Raw genomic sequence first — 23969 nt, 5'->3', positions numbered from 1 at the left:
AAATTAAAATATTTCCCCGCGCCAAGGTTCTCATTTATATTAACGGGGACAAAGATAGCCCATTCTCTGCTTATTATGGGTAAAACGCGGATACCGCCGCAGGAGTCTCCATGGAAACTGCAACTTCTGACAATATATATTTTTCTTCTAAGGACGAAGATGGTGTAGAAATGGATGCACGCATACATGTAGGTGGGTTGGTATATATATATATATATATATATATATATATATATATATATATATATATATATATATATATATATATATATATATATATATATTATATATATTTATATATTTATTTTGCTTTGTCGCTGTCTCCCGCGTTTGCGAGGTAGCGCAAGGAAACAGACGAAAGAAATGGCCCAACCCACCCCCATACACAATGTATATACATACACGTCCACACACGCAAATATACATACCTATACATCTCAATGTACACATATATATATACACACACAGACACATTACATATATACCCATGCACACAATTCACACTGTCTGCCTTTATTCATTCCCATCGCCACCCCGCCACACATGGAATACCATCCCCCTGCCCCCTCATGTGTGCGAGGTAGCACTAGGAAAAGACAACAAAAGCCCCATTCGTTCACACTCAGTCTCTAGCTGTCATACAATAATGCCCGAAACCACAGCTCCCTTTCCACATCCAGGCCCCACACAACTTTCCATGGTTTACCCCAGACGCTTCACATGCCCTGATTCAATCCACTGACAGCACGTCAACCCCGGTATACCACATCGATCCAATTCACTCTATTCCTTGCCCTCCTTTCACCCTCCTGCATGTTCAGGCCCCGATCACACAAAATATTTTTCACTCCATCTTTCCACCTCCAATTTGGTCTCCACCTTCTCCTCGTTCCCTCCACCTCCGACACATATATCCTCTTGGTCAATCTTTCCTCACTCATTCTCTCCATGTGCCCAAACCATTTCAAAACACCCTCTTCTGCTCTCTCAACCACGCTCTTTTTATTTCCACACATCTCTCTTACCCTTACATTACTTACTAGATCAAACCACCTCACACCACACACTGTCCTCAAACATCTTATTTCCGGCACATTCACCCTCCTGCGCACAACTCTATCCATAGCCCACTTTACTTCCTCCAGTTTTTCTCCATTCAAACTTACCTCCCAATTGACTTGACCCTCAACCCTACTGTACCTAATAACCTTGCTCTTATTCACATTTACTCTTAAAGTTCTTCTTTCACACACTTTACCAAACTCAGTCACCAGCTTTTGCAGTTTCTCACATGAATCAGCCACCAGCGCTGTATCATCAGCGAACAACAACTGACTCACTTCCCAAGCTCTCTCATCCACAACAGACTTCATACTTGCCCCTCTTTCCAAAACTCTTGCATTCACCTCCCTAACAACCCCATCCATAAACAAATTAAACAACCATGGAGACATCACACACCCCTGCCCCAAACCTACATTCACTGAGAACCAATCACTTTCCTCTCTTCCTACACGTATATATATATATATATATATATATATATATATATATATATATATATATATATATATATATATATATATATATATATATATATATATATATATATATATATATATATATATATATATATATATATATATATATATATATATATATATATATATCTTTCTTTCTTTCATACTATTCGCCATTTCCCGCATTAGCGAGGTAGCGTTAAGAACAGAGGACTAGGCCTTAGAGGGAATATCCTCACCTGGCCCCCTTCTCTGTTCCTTCTTTTGGAAAATTAAAAAAAAAATGAGAGGGGAGGATTTCCAGCCACCCGCTCCCTCCCCTTTTAGTCGCCTTCTACGACACGCAGGGAATACGTGGGAAGTATTCTTTCTCCCCTATCCCCAGGGATATATATATATATATATATATATATATATATATATATATATATATATATATATATATATACTTGCTCGCTTTTATCTATTCCCAGCGCCACCCCGCCCTAAAGGAAACAGCACCTGCGACAGCGAGGAAGGCCAGGAAACATATGAAGAATGTATACTTATTCTTTATTTCCCGCTTTAGCGAGGTAGGGCCACGACCATACGAAGCAAGGCCACATTCGCTCACTCCCATTCTCTGTCATGTGCAATGCAACGATACCACAGCCTCCTTATCTACGATCAGAACCCACAGACCTTTCCCTGGTTTCCCTAGCTTCTTCACATGCCCTGGTTCAGTCCATTGACAGCACATCGCCCATTGTACACAACATCGCTCAGAGTCCTATCCCGTGCACATCTTTCACCCTCCTGCATGTTTAAGCCCCGATCACTCAAAATCTGTTCCACTTCATCCAATTTGGTCTCCCAGTTCTCGCTGTTCCCTCCACTTCTCACACATATATCCTCATTATCAACCTTTCCTCACTCATTCTCTTCATATGCACACACTTTTTATGAACACGCATCTCTCTTATACTTTAAATACTTACTCAGTCAAACCACTTATGCTTTGGTGCTGTCACCCGCGTTAGCGAGGTAGCGCAAGTGAACAGACAAAAGAATAACACAACCCACCCACATACACATGTATCCACATACACGCCCACACACGCACATATACATACCTATACATTTCAACGTATACATATATATACATACACAGACATAAACATATATACACATGTACATATCCATACTTGCTGCCTTCATCCATTTCCGTCGCCACCCCGCCACACATGAAATGGTACCTCCCTCCCCCCGCGCGCGTGCGAGGTAGCGCTAGGAAAAGACAACAAAGGCCCCATTCGTTCACACTCAGTCTCTAGCTGTCATGTGTAATGCACCGAAACCACAGCTCCCTTTCCATATCCAGGCCTCACAAAACTTTCCATGGCTTACCCCAGATGCTTCACATGCCCTGGTTCAATCCACTGACAGCATGTCGACCCTGGTATACCACATCGTTCCAATTCAGTCTATTCCTTGCACGCCTCTCACACTCCTGTATGTTCAGGCCCCGATCGCTCAAAATCTTTTTCACTCCATCCTTCCATCTCCAATTTGGTCTCCCACTTCTCGTTCCCTCCACCTTTGACACATATATCCTCTTTGTAATGAAATGTAAGGCGCATGACCTCGTCAGGTGAGGGTCAGGCGAGGTCAAGTAAGCAATGTGATCACCACAGACGGGTCAGGCCATCAAAAGGTCGGGTGACCACAGCCATGTGTGAGGTGACCCAGAGGCAAAGGTCAGGTCATGTCATTGCACATAAATTGATCTCGTTAACCAATGATCATTGCAACATGCTGTTCAATGCTCGCAGGTTGGTCTCGTTAAATATGGATAATAGCAACACGCTGTTCAACGCACATTAGTTGGTCTCGTTAACCATTAATAGCAACATAACGTTCAAAACACATGATTTGGTCTCGGTAACCGCGAATAACAACAAAATGCCGTTCAACGCACAAAAGTCCGTCTTCTAGTTAAACGAAGGATGACAACAACATGCTGTAATCAACGTAAGTCTCCAATACATATTTTTGGGTAAATTCTAAAAAATGCAGCTTGAAAGACAGGATATAAACAATGAACAATATACCACGAAGGAAAATAAATCTATACAACTAAAAATTTTGTGCCTGATGAACTTACCTTCAACGGCAGCAACAGAACAACCAATTATCTTCAAAGAAAACGGTAAGCTGGACTCCAAAAAACTTAAAAAAACAAAAAAACAGGCTAAGCTTTTCCTCTAGTACTATCCTCTCTAGAGAAAAAACAAAATAGTGTCGTGTGTTGACAATACTTGGTACGTCAGGAATACGAAAAAAAAACAAAATCTAGAACGTACTCATCTCGTGAAGAAGGGGTCTGCCCCTTCTTCACTGATCCTGTACAGAACTGAGAAGGAACTTACCGGACACAGAAGGTGCTCCTTGCCTTCTAAGAGATGTCATCCGTGTTTGCCTAATACTTGCTTGGGCGTCCACACAAAGTTCCCTTGGCTTGGAAACCAATGATCTGGCTATGGACGAAAGCTGCTACTTCGGTGGATAATGATGGTCGCCAGTTCTGTAATCGTTCCCTCTCGCTTCACCACGAGTCCCATACCTCCCTATATGCAAAGGCAGGATTCTTTTCTTGTTTAACGCTACCTGAAAGGAAAAAGCAAAGGGTATTTAGTGAAACTGCTCCAATTTCCTGACCAGACAGATGAAAATGGGGAAAAGTGTGTACATAATGACTGCACTCTATCATACCTTAAGATATCTGAAGGTTAGTATGGTTTCATATATATATATATATATATATATATATATATATATATATATATATATATATATATACCCATCCCTATGAGGCCACACACTAAGTCTTGGCTGATCAGATGTGGTGAACATAATACAAGAATCAAAACACACACTGATGGCCATCGTGATGGGTAATTGCATTCTCAGTTTACACGTTTCAGATGATTACTGTATTCTGTTGTTGTTGTTGCTATTATCATTATTACTATCATCATCATCATCATTATTATTATTATTATTATTATTATTATTATTATCATTATTATTAATAATATTATTATTATTGTCATTATTATCATCATTATTATCATTATCATTATCATCATTATTATTACTATTATAGTTATTTTAATTACTATTATTTTATTATCATTATTAGTATTATCATTATCATTATTATTATTATTATTATTATTATTATTATTATCATTATTATTATTATTATCATTATTATCATTACGATTATTACTATTGGTACTGTTGTTTCTACTACTACTACTACTGCTATCATTTTCATTATTATCATCATTATCACTGATGTTTTCAATGATTATAATATTAATCATTAACATATTCAGTCATCCTTTAACCTTGCGTAGATCATTTTAGGTGTCAAGCCAAGAAGCCATCATCACTACACCCTCATCTTAATAAAACATCTACACTATGCCCTCACTTTCAACAACTTACACGTAAAGAAGTATCTATACGGTATAAGTGTAGGGGATGAGTAAAAGAAACTGAATCATGAAACTGTTAACGCGGTCAGCAAACAGAAGTTTAAAAAGTTGTACGATTGTGAAAGTTCGAGATGGGGCCCCACGAGTGCAAAACTCCCTCCCCATACGGCACAAGTAGGTAATCACACACACACACACACACACACACACACACACACACACACAAAGGGAAGTAAAAAAAAAAAGGATTGAGGACTGCATCAACTTCCAGGGTAAATCAAACAAACTCCAGAGTTAGTATAATACATGGTTGATGAAATTTCACCTCCATTCTAAATGCAGAGTAATGAGGTTGAGCCACAGTGAAAGAGAGCTTCAGCACGAGTATTATCCAGTGGGATAATACGTCCAGGAATGTGTGTGTGAAGGAAAAAAGGGAATTGGATGTCGACATACGTAAATAAATATCTGTCGCCAGGGCCCAAACTTAAGGAGAAGGACACGGGAGGCACACTGTCAGCTGACGATCATTAGAGCACCATTCAAGTATATGAGTAAGAGGGACACATTCAGCAAGCTGTTCACACCGCGCATTTGGTCCAAATAGGGTTATGCTTCACAAGTCTGGCTACTGCGCTCGAAGAAGCGCAAAAGACAAAGATCCGATAGAGAAGGTGAAGAGGAAGGCACCAAAGATCGCACCAAAATTAAGAAAATTTGAGTTACACCGGGAAGTTAGAAGCCATTCATTTTTCCACCGTGGAAGAGAGAAGAGTGTAGGGAGACTTGATCACATCTTTGAAGTTTTTATAACAGTTTGATGATGTCAACAGCGAACAGTACGAAAGATCCGGAGCTCAAGCGACCAGAGGCCATAACACGAAACTAAACAAGAAACTTGTTTGAAAACTTGTTTGAAAACTTGTTTGAAAAAAAGCGAAAAAAAAGCTTTTATAGTATGAGTAAATTGTGAATGTTGACAGAATACAATAGTTTAAAAAGTTGTACGATGGAAAATGTTTAAGAGATGGAGGCCCACGAGTATAAACTCCCTCTATACTATACAAACTGATAATCAAAATTACACACACACACACAGACACATACACAAACAAACAAACACACACACACACACACACACACACACAAGCAGCTGTTTATCCTCCCTTCGGGACTGATCGATAAAGGTTACCTGATTTAGGCTGATGTGTGTGTGTGTGTGTGTGTGTGTGTGTGTGTGTGTGTGTGTGTGTGTGTGTTATGCATGTGAGAGGAAGAAATTAAATATACATGCAGAGTTAAGAGCCGAGGCAACATGAGTATATAAAACTCTCTCCCCGTATTACCGTAACACAGAATTTGTAACAGTATCCACACTGGGCGTGGTCATTTCCCTCGCCAGATTCCTCCGTGCATCTCACTACTCACCTTGTAACGCATCTAAACCCTTCTGAGTGCCTTTATTCTCACCTCAGGATCTCCCTTCCTCAGGTCCATCCATCTTTCTAGCCAGGTTGGAGAGAGGGATCCTATGGCATTCTGAGTAGGCTAGCTCGGCACGACGGCGACGGATGGTCGAGAAGAACTAGGTAGAGTGGGAGTGGACGTCAGGGAGACCTGGGAGGAACCAGAGGACATGGTCGATGCCTGGAAGGTGGGAGGAACCAGGAGGACATGGTCGATGCCTGGAAGGTGGGAGGAACCGGGAGACATGGTCGATGCCTGGAAGGTGGGAGGAACCGGAGGACATGGTCGATGCCTGGAAGGTGGATGGAACCGGGAGACATGGTCGATGCCTGGAAGGTGGGAGGAACCGGAGGACATGGTCGATGCCTGGAAGGTGGGAGGAACCGGAGGACATGGTCGATGCCTGGAAGGTGGGAGGAACCGGAGGACATGGTCGATGCCTGGAAGGTGGGAGGAACCGGAGGACATGGTCGATGCCTTGAAGGTGGGAGGAACCGGAAGACATGGTCGATGCCTTGAAGGTGGATGGAACCGGAGGACATGGTCGATGCCTGGAAGGTGGGAGGAACCGGAAGACATGGTCGATGCCTTGAAGGTGGATGGAACCGGAGGACATGGTCGATGCCTGGAAGGTGGGAGGAACCGGGAGACATGGTCGATGCCTTGAAGGTGGATGGAACCGGAGGACATGGTCGATGCCTGGAAGGTGGGAGGAACCGGGAGACATGGTCGATGCCTGGAAGGTGGATGGAACCGGAGGACATGGTCGATGCCTGGAAGGTGGGAGGAACCGGAAGACATGGTCGATGCCTTGAAGGTGGGAGGAACTGGAAGACATGGTCGATGCCTGGAAGGTGGGAGGAACCGGAGGACATGGTCGATGCCTGGAAGGTGGATGGAACCGGGAGACATGGTCGATGCCTGGAAGGTGGGAGGAACCGGGAGACATGGTCGATGCCTGGAAGGTGGATGGAACCGGGAGACATGGTCGATGCCTGGAAGGTGGGGGGAACCGGAAGACATGGTCGATGCCTTGAAGGTGGGAGGAACCGGGAGACATGGTCGATGCCTGGAAGGTGGATGGAACCGGGAGACATGGTCGATGCCTTGAAGGTGGGAGGAACCGGGAGACATGGTCGATGCCTTGAAGGTGGATGAAGGAAAGCATACGAGGTCGGAAAGACTCTACTTATGGCGAGACACAGACTCCTGCGGCACTAATAGGTGTGGGTCCGGGGGAGTCACCACATGAGGATCGTTGTCCTTCTTAGAATCACTAAGCCTCTGCTTGGTACGGGATCTTGTCCCACCAACGTCTCGTCCTCAGTGTCTGGGATGGTTCCTGGAGCCGTCGCTCTGGGATAGGGGGTCGTCAGTCAGGGTGCTCACGCGGTTTCTTGGGGATGAAAAAATTAGACTGCCGTAAACGGATGGCGTTTTGAGACGAGCTGGAGGGGAAGACAGGGGTGGCTGGGGCCTGGAAAGCCCCGTGTAGTACAGAAGATGAGACGGTAGTGTGACGTGTTTATGATTACCATTTGTGTGTTACGGGGAAAGAGTTATACACTCGTGTTGCCCCGTCTCTTAACCTTAATGTAAATGTATGATATCTTTACTCCTGCGTATATACGCGAACACACGCCCCTGCCTAAGCCACGTACCCATTTATTGACGAGCCCCGAGGGAAGGATGGTGTATAGGCCGACTGCCAAGCTCAGGACCCGAACCCAGGCGGATCCGACCCCAGGCGAATCTATGCCGACTCATGGTCAATAAAGGAAACCACTACAACACCTGTGTATGTGTCAAGTAAATGAATATACAAAGAACGGTTAATTGAATTTAGGAAGCAATTTGGCCGAAAATACGCAGTTGACGTATGATAGATTGTACATAGCTTGGAGGTCACTACAGGAACTAGTTAGTTCATCACACAAGAGCTTAAGATCAAGCTTGGGCTGGACATATCCACGCTCTGGGTAAGCACGTGAGTCACTGAGGCACATCTACACAGTCATGGTGGCAGTTATACAGGATGGTTTACCGAGTAAATATTATGACATACATTATGCATTCTGAGTCTGAGATATAATTAGTGTAAGGATAAGTGATGAATAGTTGATATAGTAGTTGACATAACACAAAGCTTAAGGGAAGAGTAAGCTGTTTACATGCTTAGCTATGCACTTGTTCATGGATTGTTTACGACATTTACATCGGAAGGTATAGGACCGTTCTTACATCTGCAAGTTAGGGGTTGTAAGGTCGAGGTGCTTCACAACACGTCAGGGCGAGACACTGATCACAACATGTCAGGGCGAGACACTGATCACAACACGTCAGGGCGAGACATTTGACCCCAACACGTCAGGACGAGACACTGATCACAACACGTCAGGGCGAGACACTGATCACAACACGTCAGGGCGAGACATTTGACCCCAACACGTCAGGGCGAGACATTGATCACAGCACGTCAGGGCGAGACATTTGACCCCAACAAGTAAGGGGGAGACACTGGCCACAACACGTCTAGGCGAGAAACTTGACCACAACACGTCAGGACGAGACACTGACTACAACACGTTAGGGCGAAACACTCGACCACAACATGTCAGGACGAGACACTTGACTGCAACACGTCAGGGCGAGACACTGACCACAACACGTCACTGCGAGACACTGACCACAAAATGTCAGGACGAGACACTTGACCACAACACGTCAGGGCGAGACACTGACCACAACACGTCAGGGCGAGACACTGATCACAACACGTCATGGTGAGACACTTGACCCCAACACGTCAGGGAGAGACATTTTACCACAACACGTCAGGGCGAGACACTGACCACAACACGTCAGGGCGAGACATTGACCACAACACGTCAAGGCGAGACATCTGACCACAACACGTCAGGACGAGACATCGGACCACAACACGTCAGGACGAGACACTGATCACAACACGTCAGGACGAGACACCTGACCACAACACGTCAGGACGGGACACCTGACCACAACACGTCAGGACGAGACACTTGACCACAACACGTCAGAACGAGACACTGATCACAACACGTCAGGACGAGACACTTGACCACAACACGTCAGGACGAGACACCTGACCACAACACGTCAGGGAGAGACACTTGACCACAACACGTCAGAACGAGACACTGATCACAACACGTCAGAACGAGACACTGACCACAACACGTCAGGGCGAGACACCTGACCACAACACGTCAGGGTTGAGACACCTGACCACAACACGTCAGGGCGAGACACCTGACCACAACACGTCAGGGCGAGACACTGATCACAACACGTCAGAACGAGACATCTGACCACAACACGTCAGGGAGAGACACTTGACCACAACACGTCAGAACGAGACACTGATCACAACACGTCAGAACGAGACATCTGACCACAACACGTCAAGGAGAGACACTTGACCACAACACGTCAGAACGAGACACTTGACCACAACACGTCAGAGCGAGACACTGATCACAACACGTCAGAACGAGACACTGACCACAACACGTCAGGACGAGACTCTGACCACAACACATCAGGACGAGACACTGACCACAACACGTCAGAACGAGACACTGACACAACACGTCAGAACGAGACACTGATCACAACACGTCAGGACGAGACACCTGACCACAACACGTCAGGACGGGACACCTGACCACAATACGTCAGAACGAGACACTGACCACAACACGTCAGAACGAGACACTGATCACAACACGTCAGAACGAGACACCTGACCACAACACGTCAGGGCGAGACACTTGACCACAACACGTCAGAACGAGACACTGATCACAACACGTCAGGGCGAGACACCTGACCACAACACGTCAGGACGAGACACTGATCACAACACGTCAGAACGAGACACTTGACCACAACACGTCAGGGCGAGACACCTGACCACAACACGTCAGACACGTCAGTCCTCATGGACGTCAAGCTTAAAGGGAAACAAGAACAAAACGAAGACAATAGATAAAAGTGAGAATAATAAAAATAATAATGTAGGAGTTTGGAGTAAGCGGAAAACATGGAGTGACCACAAATATTTAAATGTGATAACACATGATACTGACACTAGATTTTACCACTCTATTAGTGTCAAGAATATTTACACGAGGCGCTGACATTATATATATATATATATATATATATATATATATATATATATATATATATATATATATATATATATATATATATATATTTGGATAGTCAATTGTTTACCAAATGGCGTCCTAGCTACGTCTCTTTTTTACATCAAGTGACTGTTATATTTCTCTCTTGTGTCTCCCCTAATGATGTGATTATTACACGAAAATGCACTTGGGAGCTTATCGTGTTTCATTTTCCCCGTCGAGTCACAGGAATATATATATATATATATATATATATATATATATATATATATATATATAATATATATATATATATTTATATATATATATATATATATATATATATATATATATATATATATATATTTATATATATATATATATATATATCTTTCTTTCATACCATTCGCCATTTCCCGCGTTAATGAGGTAGCGTTAAGAACAGAGGACTGGGCCTTTGAGGGAATATCCTCACCTGGCCCCCTTCTCTCTTCCTTCTTTTTGAAAAAAAAAAAAAGAAACGAGAGGGGAGGATTTCCAGCCACCCGCTCCCTCCCCTTTTAGTCGCCTTCCACGACACGCAGGGAATACGTGGGAAGTATTCTTTCTCCCCTATCCCCAGGGATATATATATATATATATATATATATATATATATATATATATATATATATATATATATATATATATATATATATGTATATATATATATATATATATATATATATATATATATATATATATATATATATATATATATATATATATATTCTTGAACACAAGAACTAAATCGGAATTAGTTTATCAGTTAACAATCACAAGCAAAGAATATTTCAAAATATGGTCATCAAACCTCTGGTCTAATGATATGAAGAAGACGTTCACTGATTAATGACAAACACCACATCTTCAAGCATGTGAGGCAAAGTGCGAAGGAAAGAAAAATGAATCATTCCTCAACTTTACAGTCATTACCCCTCATTAAATCGACAGAGAGAGACTCTACGCGACATTAATCAAACATCTACTTCACTTGATCATTTAAAACACGAATCTTCAGATAAGGTAAGGAAGGGAGGGGGGAAAAAAAAGGGGACAGAAGTCATTTTGAGAACGGCTAAGACTTAATTTTCAAGCCAATGGACAATTTATGACCCTCAAACAAGATGACACGCTTGTTTGGCAGTTAATTTTCCGTCATGGTTTTCAATCTTGCTGTGAGTGCCCCATAAGCAGCCCGGGGTACGATAACCTGGCGCGTCCCACGTGTTGCCAGAGATGCGACGACGGTGTGTGTGTGTGTGTGTGTGTGGCGAGCCGTACCTTATGTGTTGGGTCTAGCTACAACAACAGTTGTTGTACCGTGAGTATTAGTGGATTACAGGGACTCAGAGTCGGCGGTGCCTGATGTGCTTGAAGGTGTTACAAGAGCGAAGCACACGTGCTGGCGGACGTATGACAATGTGTGTGTGTGTGTGTGTGTGTGTGTGTGTGTGTGTGTGTTACAAATATACGAGTCGTTTTCCCGTCGTCCTTAACATCGAGGGGACGACCCACTGGGGATGAAGGCTCGCTTAAGGATCATTGCTCAAGGGTCGTATCATCGTTGCTCAAGGGTCGTAAAGTTGTTGATCAAGGGTAGTACCGTCGTTGATCAAGGGTCGTACTGTCGTTGCTCAAGGGTGGTACCGTTGTTGATCAAGGGTCGTATCGTCGTTGATCAAGGGTCGTATCGTCGTTCATCAAGAGTCGTATCGTCGTTGATCAAGGGTCGTATCGTCGTTGATCAAGGGTCGTATCGTCGTTCATCAAGGGTCGTATCGTCGTTGATCAAGGGTCGTACCGTCGATGCTCAAGGGATGTACCGTCGATGCTCAAGGGTTGTACCGTTGTTGATCAAGAGTCGTATCGTCGTTGCTCAAGGGATGTGCCATCGTTGACCAAGGGTCGTACCATCGTTGATCAAAGGTCGTATCGTCGTTGTTCAAGGGTCGTATCGTCGTTGCTCAAGGGTCGTACCGTCGTTGCTCAAGGGTCGTACCGTTGTTGATCAAAGGTCGTATCGTCGTTGCTCAAGGGTCGTACCGTCGATGCTCAAGGGTCGTACCGTTATTGATCAAGGGTCGCACCGTCGTTGCTCAAGGGTCGTACCGTTGTAGGTTAAAGGTCGTATCGTCGTTGCTCAAGGGTCGTACCGTCGTTGCTCAAGGGTCCTACCGTCGGTGCTCAAGGGTCGTACCGTTGTTGATCAAGGGTCGTATCATCGGTGCTCATGAGTCGTATTGTCGTTGCTCTAGGGTCGTACCGTCGTTGCTCAAGGGATGTACCGTCGTTGCTCAAGGGTCGTACCTTTGTTGATCAAGGGTCGTATCGTCGTTGCTCTAGGGTCGTACCGTCGTTGCTCAAGGGTAGTACCGTCGTTGCTCAAGGGTCGTACCTTTGTTGATTAAGGGTCGTATCGTCGTTGCTCAAGGGATGTACCGTCGTTGATCAAGGGTCGTACCATCGTTGATCAAGGGTCGTACCGTCATTGATCAAGGGTCGTATCATCGTTGCTTAAGCGTTGTACCGTCGTTGCTGAAGGGTCGTTCCGTCGTTGATCAAGGGTGGTATCATCGTTGTTCAAGGGTCGTATCGTTGTTGCTCAAGGGTAGTACCATCGTTGATCAAGGGTAGTACCATCGATGTCAAGGGTCGTACCGTCATTGATCAAGGGTCGTACCGTCATTGATCAAGAGTCGTATTGTCGTTGCTCAAGGGTCGTATCGTCGATGCTCAAGGGTCGTATCGTCGTAGCTCAAGGGTCTTACCGTCGTTGACCAAGGATCGTCCCGTCGTTGACCAAGGCTCCAACTATCGTACTTACGGGTCACACAATCATGCATCAAGGGCCGTGTCTCATCTCGCCCTCAGGGGCCCTACAGCTGTGCTTACGAGTCGGGTCGTCTATCGTCGTGTTGGAGAGGGCGTGAAGGGACGACGGAGACCCAAGCGCACCGGTCGTGTGTTGCCAGAGACGCGATAACTGCGGTGCATGACTGATCACAAAATTCGTTTACATCTTGAGTTGCGAAAATGTAGTGGACGCTTCTCAGCAAAATTTCCATTTCTTCCCCTATATGGGTAAAACTGATCTATTTGCCATTACTGTCAGTGGGAAATACGTATGTACGGTCACGTATACCATAGAAAATATTCATAATACTGAATCCCTGAAGAAAAGTGGATGTGGCAGAAAACGTCCATCAAAATATGCAAAGCATCTCGACCAGTCACCCAAACTGCGGAGAGTCAGAAAGCTTGGTTGCTGAGCGAGGGAAGGAAAGTTTGAAAGCTTACCCACTACACAAACGAGAGAAGGTTAGAAATCTTACCCACTACACAAACGAGAGAAGGTTAGAAATCTTACCCACTACACAAACGAGAGAAGGTTAGAAATCTTACCCACTACACAAACGAGAGAAGGTTAGAAATCTTACCCACTACACAAACGAGAGAAGGTTAGAAATCTTACCCACTACACAAACGAGAGAAGGTTAGAAATCTTACCGACTACACAAACGAGAGAAAGTTTGAAAGCTTACCCACTACACAAACGAGTTTAGAAAGCTTAACCGCTACCCAAACGAGAGAAGGTTAGAAAGCTTACCCACTACACAAACGAAAGTTAGAAAGCTTACCCACTACACAAACGAGAGGTTAGAAATCTTACCCACTACACAAACCAGAGAAAGTTAGAAAGCTTACCCACTACACAAACGAGTTTAGAAAGCTTAACCGTTACCCAAACGAGAGAAGGTTAGAAAGCTTACCCACTACACAAACGAGAGAAAGTTAGAAAGCTTACCCACTACACAAACGAGAGAAGGTTAGAAATCTTACCCACTACACAAACGAGAGAAGGTTAGAAATCTTACCCACTACACAAACGAGAGAAGGTTAAAAATCTTACCCACTACACAAACCAGAGAAGGTTAGAAATCTTACCCACTACACAAACGAGAGAAAGTTAGAAAGCTTACCCACTACACAAACGAGTTTAGAAAGCTTAACCGTTACCCAAACGAGAGAAGGTTAGAAAGCTTACTCACTACACAAACGAGAGAAGGTTAGAAATCTTACCCACTACACAAACGAGAGAAGGTTAGAAATCTTACCCACTACACAAACGAGAGAAGGTTAGAAAGCTTACCCACTAAACAAACGAGGGAAGGTTACAAAGCTTTCCCATTACATAAACGAGATGTTAAGAAGCTTTTCCAGTACACAAACGAGAGAATGTTAGAAAGCTCTCCCACTACACAAACGAGAATGTTATAAAGCCTTTCCACTACATAAACGAGGGGTTAGAAAGTTTACCAACTACGTAAACGAGACAACGTTAGAATGATTTCCAACTAAATACGTACGAGAGAAGGTTAAAAAGCTTACCTACAACATAAACGAGAGTGTTTGAAAGCTTAACCAGTAAACAAGAGGGGAATGTTAGAAAGCTTACCAATTGCACATGCAAGCAATTGTCTTTCGTTTTCCTACGAGTACTGACACACACACACACACACAAACACACACACACACACACACACACACAAACACACATACACACACACACATACACACACACACACACACACACACACACACACATATATATATATATATATATATATATATATATATATATATATATATATATATATATATATATATATATATATTTTTTTTTTTTTTCAAACTATTCGCCATTTCCCGCATTAGCGAGGTAGCGTTAAGAACAGAGGACTGGGCCTTTGAGGGAATACCCTCAACTGGCCCAATTCTCTGTTCCTTTTGGAAAATTAAAAAAAAAAAACCGAGAGGGGAGAATTTCCAGCCACCCGCTCCCTCCCCTTTTAGTCGCCTTCTACGACACGCAGGGAATACGTGGGAAGTATTCTTAATCCCCTATCCCCAGGGAATATATATATATATATATATATATATATATATATATATATATATATATATATATATATATATATATATATATATATAAACGCACTTACACGCACATATACATATCAACATATACATACGTATATATACACACACACACATATATATATATATATATATACACATGTACATATTCATACTTGCTTGCCTTCATCCATTCATGGCGCTACACCGATCCATAGGACACAGCATCGCCACCCACATTTATTCACACTCAGTCTCTAGCTGTCATGTGTAATGCACTGAAACCACAGCTCCCCATCCACATCCTGGCCAAACAGACCGTTCCATGATTTACCCCAAACGTTTCACATCCCCTGGTTCAGTCCACTGATAGCACGTCGAACCCGATATACCACCACATCGTTCCAATTCACTCTATTACTTGCACACCTCTCACCCTCCTGTATGTTCAGGCTACGATCGCTCAAAATCTTTTTCTCTACATCTTTCCACCTCCAATCTCGTCTCTCGTTTCTCCCTGTTCCCTCCACCTCTGACACTTACATCCACTTTGTCAGCTTTTCCACACTAATTCTCTCCATGCATTTAAACCATTTCAAGACACCCTCTTCTGCTCTCTCAAACACACTCTTTTTATTACCACACATCTCTTTTACCCTTTCATTACTTACTCGATCAAACCACCTCACACCACATATTGTCCCCAAACATTTAATTTCAAACACATCCACCCTCCTCCGTATCTATAGCCTCGCAACCATATAACATTGTTGGAACCACTATTCCTTCAAACATACCCGTTTTTCCTCTCCGAGATAATGTTCTCTCCTTCCACACACACGAAATAATAATAAATAAATTATATATATATATATATATATATATATATATCGAGTAAGTAATGAAAGGGGAAGAGAGATGTGTGGTTATAAAAAGATTGTGGATGAGAGAGCAGAAGAGGGTGTCTTGAAATGGTTTGAATGTATGGAGAGAATTAGTGTGGAAAAACTGACAAAGTGGATGTAAGTGTCAGAGGTGGAGGGAACAGGGAGAAACGAGAGACGTGATTGGAGGTGGAAAGGTGTAGAGAAAAAGATTTTGAGCGATCGGGGCCGGAACATACAGAAGGGTGAAAGGCGTGCAAGGAATAGAGTGCATTGGAACGATGTGGTATACTGGGGTCGACGTGCTGTCAATGGATTGAACCAGGGCATGTGAAGCGTCTGGGCTAAACCATGGAAAGTTTTGTGGGGTCTGGATGTAGGAAAGGACCTGTGGTTTCGGTGCATTACACATGACAGCTAGAGTCTTGAGTGTGGATGAATGTGGCCTTTGTTGTCCTTTCCCAGCGCCAACTCGCGCGCACGCGGTGGTAGGGGGGTGTCATTTCATGTGTGGCGGGGTGGCGGCGGGAATGGATGAAGGTAGCATGTATGAACATGTGCATGTGTATATATGTGTATGTATACGTTGAAATGTATAGATATGTACATGTGCGTGTGTGGGCCATTCTTTCGTCTGTTTCCTTGCGCTACCTCGCTAACGCGGGAGACAGTGACAAAGTATAATAAATAATATATATATATATATATATATATATATATATATATATATATATATATATATATATATATATATAAAGTACCTATATATCATATGTATTTAAGTGTTAAGCTCATTACGACCATGATAATTTAAGAGGCGACAATAAATAAGAGAGGATTTACGATCCTGGTGTGTGGGTGAGTCAGGCAGGCGGCCTCGTCATGACTGTGATGCACAGCTCCGCCTCCCTCCTCCCGCCTCTCACGGTTAAACAATCTACCAGTGGGAGGTGGCGGCGGTGGCTGCTGGCTGGCCCCATGTAGCGCAGGATGTGGGAGCGGGTGCGTGGGAGGCACCCTTGTGGCACAGAGCGTCGTGCATTCACGCAGGCAGAGGGAGAGGGAGGAGGAGAAAGAGAAGAAGGTGATGAAAATACTGAAGGATGCTGGGAGGAGACGAGGGAAGAATGAATGAAGGACGGGACATACGGTTGAATGACTGGACAACTGGATGAAGGAAGGGTTCGTTTAATGGAGGAAAGGACGTGGGAAAGGACGGAGAAAGGAAAAGAACCATCAGGGAGGGATGGTTTGTTTGTGTGTGTGTGTGTGTGTGTGTGTGTGTGTGTGTGTGTGTGTGTGTGTGTGTGTGTGTGGAAAGAGGGTGCCTGGATGTGACGAGAGGGAAGGGATGGTGGGTAGGTTGTGTGATGGGAAGGAAGGGATGATGGGTGGTTTGTGTGACGGGAGGTTAGAGATGGTAGATGGATGTGGGATAGGAGGGATGGAAGGGAAGGGATGACGGATGTGTGACGAGATGAAAGGGATGGAAAGGAAGGATGATGATGGTCATGCCTAAGAAGAGAAATGAGAGGAATGTAGCTGAGGCTTTATCTGAATGAAGGAAGGAAGCAGGAGCGTCAAGTGAATGAAAAAAGGAATGAAGGAGGGTGACTGAAGCACCAATTGAATGGAGAACAACTGAAGGAGAAATTCTAAAGCATCCTGTGAATGAAAAGCAAATGAAGAAGGGGAAGCATGAGGATCACGCGAATGAAGAGTGAATGAAGGAGTTAAAGCAATGTCTCACACGAAGGAAGAATGAAAGAAGGTCACTCCCAAGAGCGACTCCATCTCCCAGGAACAGAATCCAGCTCCTTCACCCACAGCACCCGTCCCCCTAGAACGTCTCACCTTTAAAACTCTCGTGTATATATCTGTGGCCGAATGCCTGACCATTTTCTATCATTTATGGACCTATTTCTTTGATATACAGGGAACCTGATATGTACGCCTCGTTTGAAATGTTTTGTTTTTCTGGTCTATGGTTCTGCATTTCTGTATGAAGTTGACAAACAGAATTGTATGATAAAGAAATAACTATAAGGTAGCCAAGATGTGCGCCGAAGCAAATATAAATACTGGAGTAGTGGTGTTCCCCCTCCCCAAAGCACTAGTGACTCGCAGTTTCGACAGGAAAACAGTGAAGCAACTGCACATCAGTGACACTGGAGAGGCACTTTGCGCGGTAATGTATTAAGTAACAGTGAAATGACAAGGAACACATCTTAACATGAGTCCAGCTGTTGTTGGGAGATGAGACTATAAGGTGGCGGCGGTGTCAAAAATCCTCACCTACCAAGCAAGAATCTGTAAGGTGACTACTGTACAGCAACACTGAAATAAAACATGACACTTCACTACATTTAGAGTTTGTAAAGTTACTGTAAAGCAGCGGTAAAGTAAGCCATGGGAATCTATCAGGTTACAAATAAGGAGGCAATGTAACGTGCCATGAAACTTACTCCCAGTAACATTCTGTGAGGTAAGTTAAATCACGTAACTTCAGTTTACAATCAGTTAAATCATGTAACTTCAGTTTACAGTCAGTTAAGTCATGTAACTTCAGTTTACAGTCAGTTGAATCATGTAACTTCAGTTTAGTCAGTTAAATCATGTAACTTCAGTTTACAGTCAGTGATAATCTTGTAACTTCACCTCACTCAGTACTGGGTGGTAGGAAGTCAAACAGTGACAAGTGATCTGACTGTAAAGTAACAATGAACAATGATAATCCATTAGGGTTGTGTCACAGGGCCACACGATCATATTCAAGTCTCGCACCGTCTTACTCAAAGAGCGTTTACCATTGTCCATAAAGTAATTGGATGGTAAATATGAACCGTATTATGATCCTAACTCTTATGATCCTATCCTAACGCGGTATCTAATCAAAAGTTAAGCTCTCTGCCGTCTATTTTTAGGATCTAAAGAAAAAAAAAGTTAAGTCTGACTGACGCATGCCTTTTTCTACTCTCACTGCCGCATTGGCAACATAAGCGTCTTCTCTTAATCCCACATCAAGTCTTTATACACAGTAGCGACACGTACCACAATGGGGGAAAAATTATAGTGACACCATAAAGAAAATCATGATAGAAATCTTAACAGCAAGGTTCTGTCACTTTTTTTTTTTTTTAAATATATACCTGTTTGCTGTTTCTCGCGTAGCGAGGTAGCCCCAAGAATAGACGAAGGAGAGACCTCATTCGCCCACATCCATTCTCCTGCTGGCATATCTAATGCATCGAAACCACAGCTTCCTATCCACAACTAGGCCCATCGACCTTTCCGTGGTTTTCCTCTGGCTGCTTCATATACCCTGGTTCAGTCTATCGATAGCAAGTTGCCCCTTGTACATCACATCGTGCCAGTTCATCCTATCCCGTGCACGCCTTTTACCCTCCTGCATGTTCAGGCCCCGAGCATTAAAAATCTTTTTCACTCTATCTTTCCTATTCAAATTTGGTCTCCCCCTTCTCCTTGCCATGCGGACTAAAATATTTATCATACAATTTTACCAATGCTGCTGATAATAACCTACGATATTTACTGTCATAATTTCAATATATCCTTTAGCGTGAGGATTCATGTCAGGATTGTCGTGCTGGTCGAGATGACGCGTTGGAAAGGAAGTAGCTTGCATTCTCCTCCGCTTAATGCATCACATGAACACCTAATATACTGCATATGTAAGTTTGAAGTAAAAAGGTATATATATATATATATATATATATATATATATATATATATATATATATATATATATATATATATATATATATATATATAAACATATATATATATATATATATATATATATATATATATATATATATATATATATATATATATATATATATATATAAGTTCGAGAGAGCAATTCATACTAGAAACTATGATAAAAGAGGAACATTAAAAGCACTGGAGTACCTAGTAGCCTATCTTTAAGCACAATGTGTCTTACGAAACCATGTCCCTGGCAATGGCCAAGCTTGGGGCCAAACCATATAATCACCATTATTCACACTGGTTCAATTTAAAACAATTGCTTACTAATTAATGTGTTACAGCGAAGCCGATTGTTCTGTACACCTGACAGGTTCTTCTTGAACTCTCAACGAGAAGAGGTTGTCAAGACGTTTTTTGAACGAATCCATTTGGATCCTTATCACGGAATAATTATAGATACCTTAACTCCTTTACCAGGAAGGTACGATCCTTCAGCATGTCGGTAACTACTCCCCTTGAGCACGGCAGAAAGAAATGAACCAATACCAGAGGTTCCGTCCACAACCGCACCCCAAAGGCCATTCCATGATCGCCCTAACCACTTCATATGACCTGGTTCAGACCACTGGCAGCACATCATCCTCTCTGTATATCGCATCGCCCTATCCTAAGACACCCTCGGGTATGACAACCAGGCCGTGTTTCACTGGGCTGGTTAACAACCAACATTTCGTTCCCTCGAAAGATCCTGGCGTTACAAAACCCCTGCGACCAAGACGCCACACCCTCACACAACCACGACCCATCGTTCCCCTCACATGTATAGCAGCCTTTCCACCCTGTACGAACTCAGTAACTTTCGTCCCTACTGCGTCCAGGCTGTCCCCTCTACTCCTACATTCACTCCTCCTTCCTCACACAACCATCGACCCTGCCAAAAAAAATCACCACCTCTTCTCCACTATCTTACTCCAGTTATCCAAGGAAATCCCCATCCCTTTCCCCACCATCTTAACCCAATTGTCCAAGAAAATCCCCACCTCTTCCCCATAGTTTTAACCCGGTTATTCAATGAAATCTCCATGCTAATCTTTTCTTACCTCAGTTATCCAAGGCAATCCTCAACCCATCCCCCTATCTAACCTCAGTTATCCAGGGCAATCCCCAACCCATTCCTTGCTATCTTACCCTAGTTGCCGTCTGTGGGACGAACACCAATCAAGACCACATCGGGTCTGTTTGTTTACGTCATCAGCTGAGACATGAAGGTCCGAGGTCATGCTGGTCCCCCCCTTGGCTTAGTCTGAACAATCTCTCTCTCTCTCTCTCTCTCTCTCTCTCTCTATATATATATATATATATATATATATATATATATATATATATATATATATATATATAATGTGTGGGTGTGTTTAGATAACGACATGTAAATAACAAGGAGTAAGACTCCTCAAAATACGAGACGCAAGGAAAATCTCTCTCCATAATCCTGGGATACACAGATGTCCAGGTTTTCCTCTTCCCGCGTAAGCCCGGGTAAAAGGATTGGAGGCCAATAACAGCGGCGCGTAACAAGATCAGAGACCAAAGGAAAGGTATTTCCTAAACCAAACGTATTCCTTTTGTCTCTTTCGGTAGGTAGCTGCACGGAACCCCTAGCATTTATATATATATATATATATATATATATATATATATATATATATATATATATATATATATATATATATATATATATATCACAATTACTCTCAGCTTTCTTCTTTCACACACTTTACCAAACTGTCACCAACTTCTGCAGTTTCTCATCCGAATCAGCCAAGAGCGCTGTATCATTAGAGACCAATTGACTCACTTCCCAAGCCCTCTCATCCACAACAGACTGCATACTTGCCCCTCTCTCCAAAACTCTTGCATTCATCTCCCTAACAACCCAACCATAAACAAATTAAAAAACCATGGAGACATCATGCACTCCTGACGCAAACAAACATTCACTGAGAACCAGTCACTTTCCTCTCTTCCTACTCGTACATATGCCTTACATCCTTGATAAAAACTTTTCACTGCTTCTAGCAACTTACCTTCCACACCATTTACTCTTAATACCTTCCATAGAGCATCTCTATCAACCCTATCATATGCCTTCTCCAGATCTATAAAAGCTACACACAAATCCATCTGTTTTTCTAGGTATTTCTCACATATATTCTTCACAGCAAACACCTGATCCACACATCCTCTACCACTTCTGAAACCACACTGCTCTCTCCCTATCTGATGCTCTGTAAATGACTTTACCCTCTCAATCAATACCCTCTCATATGATTTCCAGGAATACTCAACAAACTTATATACCTCTGCAATTTGAGCACTCACCTTTATCCCCTTTGTATTTGTATAATGGCAATATGCATGCATTCCGCCAATCCTCAGGCATTGCACTATGAATCATACATATATTGAATATCCTTACCAGCCAGTCAACAACACAGTCACCCCCCTTATTTAATAAATTCCACTGCAATAACATCCCCCTTGCCAGCTTTCATCTTCCGCAACGCTTTCACTACCTCTTCTCTATTTACCAAACCATTCTCCCTGACCCTCTCATTTCGCACACCACCTCGACCAAAACACCTTATATCTGCTACTCTATCATCAAACCTACTAAATCCTCACTCCATCTCATTCTCACTTCACCAATACTTGTAATTACCTCCCCATTAGCCCCCTTCACCGACGTTCTCATTTGTTCTCGTCTTACGCACTTTATTTACTTCCTTCCAAAACATCTTTTAATTCTCCGTAGAATTTAATGATACTCTCTCACCCCAACTCTCATTTGTCTTCTTTTCACCTCTTCCAGGGACAAGTAAATTGGGAGGTAAGTTTGAATGGAGAAAAACTGGAGGAAGCGAAGTGTTTTAGATATCTGGGAGTGGATTTATCAGCGGATGGAACCATGGAAGCGGAAGTGAGTCACAGGGTGGGGGAGGGGGCGAAGGTTCTGGGAGCGTTGAAGAATGTGTGGAAGGTGAGAACGTTATCTCGGAGAGCAAAAATAGGTTTGTTTGAAGGAATAGTGGTTCCAATAATGTTATACGTGGGCTATAAAAAACGTTGTGCGGAGGAGGGTGGATGTGTTGGAAATGAAATGTTTGAGGACAGTATGCGGTATGAGGTGGTTTGATCGAGTAAGTAATGAAAGAGTAAGAGAGATCTGTGGTAATAAAAAGTGTGGTTGAAAGAGCAGAAGAGGGTGTATTGAAATGGTTTGGTCACAGAGAGAAAGAGTGAGGGAAGACTGACAAAGAGGATATATGGTTCAGGAGTGGAGGGAACGAAGAGAAGTAGGAGACCAAATTGGAGGTGGAAGGATGGAGTGAAAAAGATTTTGAGCGATCGGTGCCTGGACATACAGGAGTGGGAAAGGCGCGCAAGGAATAGAGTGAATTGGAAGATATGGTATACCGGGGTCGACGTGCTGTCAATGGATTGAACCAGGGCATGTGAAGCTCTGGGGTAAACCATGGAAAATTTTGTGGGGCCTGAATGTGGAAAGCTGTGGTTTCGGTGCATTACACATGACAGCTAGAGACTTTGCGTGAACGAATGTGGCCTTTGTTGTCTTTTCCTAGCTCTACCTTGCGCGCGTGCGGGGGCAGGGGGTGCCATTTCATGTGTGGCGGGGTGGCAACGAGAATGGATGAAGGCAGGAAGCATGAATATGTGCATATGTATATATGT

General features: G+C 43.2%; 1 long non-coding RNA gene across 1 annotated transcript in view; it reads right to left on the bottom strand.

Annotated features, from left to right (window-relative positions):
- LOC139750665 (uncharacterized) overlaps positions 1-23969 on the bottom strand; it is a 363938-nt gene that overhangs the window by 249107 nt on the left and 90862 nt on the right. The window contains exon 2 of the long non-coding RNA XR_011713195.1: positions 3929-4166. This is a non-coding gene — a long non-coding RNA (uncharacterized lncRNA). The remainder of the gene's footprint in view (positions 1-3928; positions 4167-23969) is intronic.

Source organism: Panulirus ornatus, chromosome 10 (genome assembly GCF_036320965.1).
Source record: "Panulirus ornatus isolate Po-2019 chromosome 10, ASM3632096v1, whole genome shotgun sequence".
Taxonomy (NCBI): domain Eukaryota; kingdom Metazoa; phylum Arthropoda; class Malacostraca; order Decapoda; family Palinuridae; genus Panulirus; species Panulirus ornatus.
Note: the sequence above shows the minus strand (reverse complement) of the source record. Positions and strands in the feature narration are given on the sequence as shown.